At 32.8% G+C, this 6,437-nt stretch overlaps 1 long non-coding RNA gene across 3 annotated transcripts in view; it reads left to right on the top strand.

The window, feature by feature from the left end:
- The first annotated feature begins 292 nt into the window (after nucleotides 1-292).
- LOC141501923 (uncharacterized) overlaps nucleotides 293-6,437 on the top strand; it is a 47,612-nt gene continuing 41,467 nt past the window's right edge. For all 3 annotated transcript variants that reach the window (XR_012472339.1, XR_012472338.1, XR_012472336.1), the window contains exon 1: nucleotides 293-3,460. This is a non-coding gene — a long non-coding RNA (uncharacterized LOC141501923). The remainder of the gene's footprint in view (nucleotides 3,461-6,437) is intronic.

The following is a 6,437-nucleotide window of genomic DNA, read 5'->3' as shown; positions in this document are numbered from 1 at the left end:
TCTTCACTAGTAAATTGTTTCCATATTAAAGAATTTGTTTAGTTTATAAGTATTGTAAACAATTGTAATCAATTATATTTCAGGAATTAATGTCAAAATCAAAAAAAGACTAAATAAGTAAAACCCTCTATTTCAATTAGTAAATAGTGTACAAACACTATGAACAATTCCTTTTGTATTAATCTTGGTTATTTTTAATACAGAAAATAAGGCTAATTCAACTATATATATATATATACATATATATATATGTATATATATATATATATATATATATATATATATATATATATATATATATATCTTATGGACCTGCAAAATACCAAAAGAGAATAATTGAGATGAGTTGAATCTATTGATGCAAACTTAATCCTCTTATGAAGGCAGAGTACACTGTATAATCCCAATAAGAGAGCACTATCCTAATGCTGCTGAATTTGTTGAGAGTTTTTTGCTCTTAATATCTTCATTAGAAATAATTTTTTGATTTTGAATTACTTTCATATAAGTCTTTCCCATGTGCACTTGTTAAAAACAGACTTGCAATAAAGGTTGCATGGAGGTAAAGATTGAAATGATGGAAGTTTATATATATCTTCCTCTATAACTTTGATAATAGGCTAACATGGCTTCATCAAAACTAGTAATAAAGGTAGAAAAAATAGGAAATTACTGAAGGTATATCATAAAGAGGGCATAGAAAGTGACACTTTTTAAATATAGATTTAAAAATGAATGTTCATATTTATATGCAAAATGTCAGAAAATTCCACTTTCTATGGCATATTGGTTACAATTTTCTACGTCAAGTTACAAGTAGGTATTTAAACAGAAAAGGCTCAATTTTTCAAGGTTCCCATATTTACATAACTATTTGGCCTATTCTGAGCTTTCAGAAACTTTTTCTTTTTTTTACTAATAGACTTTTTAACAAATCTTGGAGGGGGCAGCTAGATAGCGCAGGGGATAGAGCACTAACCTTGGAGTCAGTAATACCTGAGTTCAAATTTTCCCTCAGACAAAATAATTTCTTAACTGTGTGACCTTGGGCAAGCCACTTAACTCCATTGTCTTGCAACCCCCCCCCCCCAACAAACCAAAAAAAGTCTTGGAATCATAGATCTAGAGTTGAAAGATACTTCAGAGCCCCTCTAGTCAAGTTCTTATAGAAAAAGAAACTGAGGGCAGGAAAATAAGTGACTTCAATTATATTTCTCCTAAAACCCTCCCCTTTTCTTAACTTCGATTTAAGGCTTCCAATGGCAGGGCCATTTTTCATTGCCAGGATCTTCACATATCCCATTTGTTCCTCAGATACTACTTCCACTCCATTTCAGATCCTTATCCCCTCAAAGCCATGACAATTGCAATAGTATTCTAATTGATCTTTGTCTTCAATCCCTCCTCATCCCAACACACCCTCCATTCAGATGCCAAAGTGATCATGTTATCCTTTTACTCAATAGACATTGATTCCTTATTTTAGACCAAATATGAATTCCCTTGTTGAGCTTTTAAATGTTCAATTATTCAGTCCCTTCCTACCTTTCCAATCTTTCCAGCTATACTGGTATTAGTGGTGACTTTCATATAGATGCTCTATTTTCTGACATGACTTTTCATTGACTTTCCCCCATGTCTAGAATGTGCCTGCTCCTTTCCTCTACCACTTGGCTTCGATTCTTGGGCTACTTTCAAGTCTTACCTCAAATTCTTCCTTTTCCAGGAGGTCTTTTCTGGTCCCTATCTTCTATCCAGAGAAGGGACCTTTATTCAACTGTTAGTGCTTTTCTTCTGAGATTATCTCCATTTTACATTCTCTCTGTCTCTCTCTCTTTCTTGCTTATGCTCTCTCTTTCTATCTCTGCATCATTCATATATATTATATTATATTTATTATATATTGTAATATATATTATCATCTCTCTATCTCTCTCTCTATAAATATATATATATATATATATATATATATATATGGAAACTAAAAACTATCAATGTCATTATTCTTTTCCCCTGTTCTTAGTTCCTTCTTTCTCTCCTCTCTGAGAAAACCTAAACTCATATCTTAGGGTGTTGCCTTACGATATGTTTAGGGGCAGAGAAGTTTTTTGAAATATTACCCTTAACTTGAGTAGAAGTAAAGTTTTGGTTTAGGAATTACCCTCTAGGAAGGAATGGATATTAAGAGTTTTTAATCTGACAGGGAAAGGAAAGCAAAGGAGCTGAAGATGCCAGTTTAGGGGGAAATAAAGAGAGAGAACATCAGTTTCTTGAAGCATGGAGTAGATTAGTTACTTGAATAAATAGAATGCAAAACAGGCAAAGACTTTTATGAATCATGAGATTCACAGGAACTCAAGTATTACAAGTTTAATGAAGTTTCCATTTTTGTTTAATTATTTCAGTCATGAAATGTGACCCCATTAGGTGTTTTTCTTCTTAAAGATACTGTAATATTTTATTTCTTTATCCATATCATTTTACAGATGAGGAAATTGAGACAAAATGTTTGAAATAACTTACCCAGAGTCACACAGTTAGTCAGTGTCTGAGGCTGGATTTGAGCTCACAAAGTTAAGACTGCTTGGCTTCAGGTCCAGGACTGTATCTATTGAACCACCTAGTTGTTCTGAGAGGTCTTAGGTAACATTAAAAATTGCAAATTGAATTTTAACAAGATTGGTTCATGAGTGTGCTCATTATTTCTGATTGCTCAGTATGTAGTCAACTATTATTTGCCTTGGAAAATTTTTTTCCATGTTTCACACGAGGCAGCCTTATCTTAAATGTGTTAATACAGTGGGGGTATTAGTGATACATCTCTGTTCTGTTCCTGGAATCCATTATTTGAACATATTTGTCTTGCTGAAAAAAATTATGGAAAATCCATGTTGCCTTCACATTCTTCACACTGTCAAATTGGTTCCCATAGCATACACAGCACCTTTCTATTCAAACCAAGTTTTCATCATTTGAATCTAATCTCAAACGTGACCCCCTACCCTCTTCCCACCTCTGAACTCAGTTTAAAACTATACAATTGCATGTATTTGTATATACATATTGAATATATTTATTGTATATATTATATATATGCACATATACATGTATGAAAAAATCTTTACTATTTAACAAACATAAAAGTTGCTGCTACTCTTTTTCTTTAAACAAGGCAATGGGGTTAAGTGACTGCCCAAGGTCACACAGTTAGATAATTATTAAGTGTCTGAGGTCAAATTTGAACTCAGGTCCTCCTGACTCCAGGGCCAGTGCTCTATCCACTATACCACCTAACTTCCCCTGTTGTTACTCTTGTTGAGTCATTTCAATTGTATCTGACTCTCTGTAAACCTTTTTGGGGTGTTCATGGCAAAAACAATGCAATAATTTGCCATTTTCTTTTCTAGATGGGGAACTAAGGCAAACAGATTAAATGACTTTGCCCAGAATCACATTGCTAGTAAGTATCTGAGGCCATATTTGAACTTAGGTCCCTATCCACTATAACATTTACCTGCCCAAGAAATAAAAGTAAAGAAGTATTTTAAATCTAGATCATCAAGTTTGTACAATCTAAATTCCTTTTAAAGCCTTCTGCCAAATGTGACTAGCCTATCTCATAAACTACATCCTGGAAATAAAAGTAGAATATTTTGAACTTGAGATGCTTTTTAAAAAAATAAATATTCCAAAAAGTAAAAGATAAATAACCTTTTATTCTAACAGCAATTGATTTTAGCCTTACTTGATTTGGTTGTAATCTATTCATAAGTCTGAGACAGAGTGAAGACTTTCTACAATGTTATTCATTATCATTTTTCCCCCCTAGGTTACTATTTATTGAACAGAGAGACTAGAAAATTAGGAATAGCTGCAGTTTCAGGTCTTGAGTAATGAAAAATCTTGCAGTAAATTTCATAGGAATATTGAGCAAAATCAGACTACATTACAGGAATATTTTTACCTATGATCTTTCATATATCCTGTACTTCTTGAATTTTTCTAGAGTGGAGATAGGTTTGATAAGAGCAGACATAACAGTCATGGACATGCTGCTTTTTTGGAAAAATGTGACTAATAGCCTGTGATCATGAGTATTTCCCTATTCTTCTTCTTCTTCTTTTTCTTTTTTCTTTTTTTTTTTTACAAGGCAATGGGGTTAAATGGCTTGCTCAAGGCCACACAGCTAGGTAATTATTAAATGTCTGAGGTCAGATTTGAACTCAGGTACTCTTGACTCCAGGGCCAGTGCTCTATCCACTGCACCACCTAGCCACCCCCTCCCTATTCTTCTTAAGGAAACTATTATAACCCTATAATTGAGTGAAAGAACCTAAAAATAAGTATAATTTTATAACTAGAGAAGTTAAGTGGTTTTTAGCTATCAGTGATAGCTTACAGGCAATTAAGTCATGGTATTGGTCCAATGACAAGAATAAACCAATAAGGTTGCATAATAGAGCACATAAGAAATTGAATTTAGAAGCAGGGGATTTTAATCTTGCCTCCTTTGTTTCCTAGCTATATCATTTGACCAAGGTTTTGGAATTTTTTTTTTAATAAATGGAATGAAGGTTTTTGATTAGATGATCTCTAAGAACCATTACTTTTAATCCCTATGGCAAGTAAACAGATTGAAATAAAGCAATATGAAAAGAATGTGAATGGTAAGTGTAGATTTGGAATTAACTTCAACTCAGAAAATATAGATAAAAACTTCAAGGAAACAAGATGTAAGGCGTAAAGATGTTCCTGAAGTTTTGTAATGAAACAAATCACTTTTCTATTGAAAAAAGTTATAGTATCTTAGAATGTCAGAATTGTAAGGAACCTCAGAAGTCTGTACTTGAAAATGAAAATTCCATTCTGTACCTGACAGTAAATCTCTCTAGTAACATCCCTAGAAAGTGGTCACCAAGTCTTTGAAGATCATTGGCGTTTGGAATTCATTACCAAAACAGCTCATTCCATTATTTTTTTTGGTAAGGCAATGGGCTTGCCCAAGGCCACACAGCTAGGTAATTAATAATCATTGAACTCAGGTACTCCTGACTCCAGGGCTGGTGTTCTATCCACTGTGCCACCTAGCCACCCCAGCTCATTCCATTTTGAATAAATCTTTCAATGCTTATAAAATATCTTCATTCAATTTTTATTTCACATATGATTATCAATTATGAACCAAATATTCTAGGGAAGTTTTTCTTTTCAGATCATTGACCAGAATTGATTTGATCTAGGCCAAATCATCTTCACAAATACATATACATATATATGTATATATATATATATACACACACACACACACACACACACACACACACACACACACACACACACACATATATATATATATATATATATATATATATATATATATATATGTATATTTGTTTTCTAATACATCAATCATGCCAGGGAATTTGATCCTTGTGATTGATTTCTGAAAACTTTACTAAAAGATAAAATACATTGATTTATGCTGACAATTCATTCTCATTGATATTAGCTCTTTTTTGGTCAAAAGGGCAAATTCATAGAATCATAGGTCTTAAAGGGACCTTATAAAACCATCTAGTCTTCTATTCTTTATTCTATACATGAGAAGACTAGGAGTAGAAAAGACAGCTGTCTTGCCCAAAGTCACTCATATAGTACAAGTGGCAGAGCAGGAATTTGAAACCAGAATCATTATATTGCGGAGTTTGAGACTTGGAAAGAACATTAGCAGTCAAATTCATACATGAAGGAGTTCCAACTATAAATACAGTTTACTGCTCTTCCAAACCAAATTGATCATGGACCTCCTCAATCCTTCAGAGATCAACAAAATATAAAAGCTTTCATATTTTCAAGATCATGTGCATATTAAATTCATTTGAATAAAAGGACACTTCTGTAAATTGATTTTGATTCTAATATTAATTTTCCAGGAGTTAATGGAAGGCAATTTTTTAACCTTCTTTTATATAAAGATAACCAAACCAAAATGATATTCAGAAGCAATTTGGATATTCTCTTTTTTTTTCTTTTAGGTTTTTGCAAGGCAATGGGGTTATGTAGCTTGCCCAAGGCCACATAGCTAGGTAATTATTAAGTGTCTGAGGTCAGATTTGAACTCAGGGACTCCTGACTCCAGGGCCGGTGCTCTATCCACTGTGCCACCTAGCCACCCTGAATTTAAATATTCCTAACAAATATACACTCATGTATTACATTAAATCCAAACTAGAAGATCTACTTTGTTCTTCAAGCCTATACTTGCTAAGTAAATCATGAGTAACAATGCATTATTCTAGTGGAGGAACTATTTGTATTCATTACAATATTACTGTTAGTTTTGTCATGGAAATATACAAATTGAGGCATTAAGGAGGTAGTTTTTAATAGTAATATTCTTTATATAAACTTATCATATTGTATTTTTAAAATAAGCT

Source organism: Macrotis lagotis, chromosome X (genome assembly GCF_037893015.1).
Source record: "Macrotis lagotis isolate mMagLag1 chromosome X, bilby.v1.9.chrom.fasta, whole genome shotgun sequence".
Lineage (NCBI taxonomy): Eukaryota > Metazoa > Chordata > Mammalia > Peramelemorphia > Peramelidae > Macrotis > Macrotis lagotis.
The sequence above is the reverse complement of the archived record's forward strand: the minus strand, read 5'-3'. Positions and strand labels throughout refer to the sequence as shown.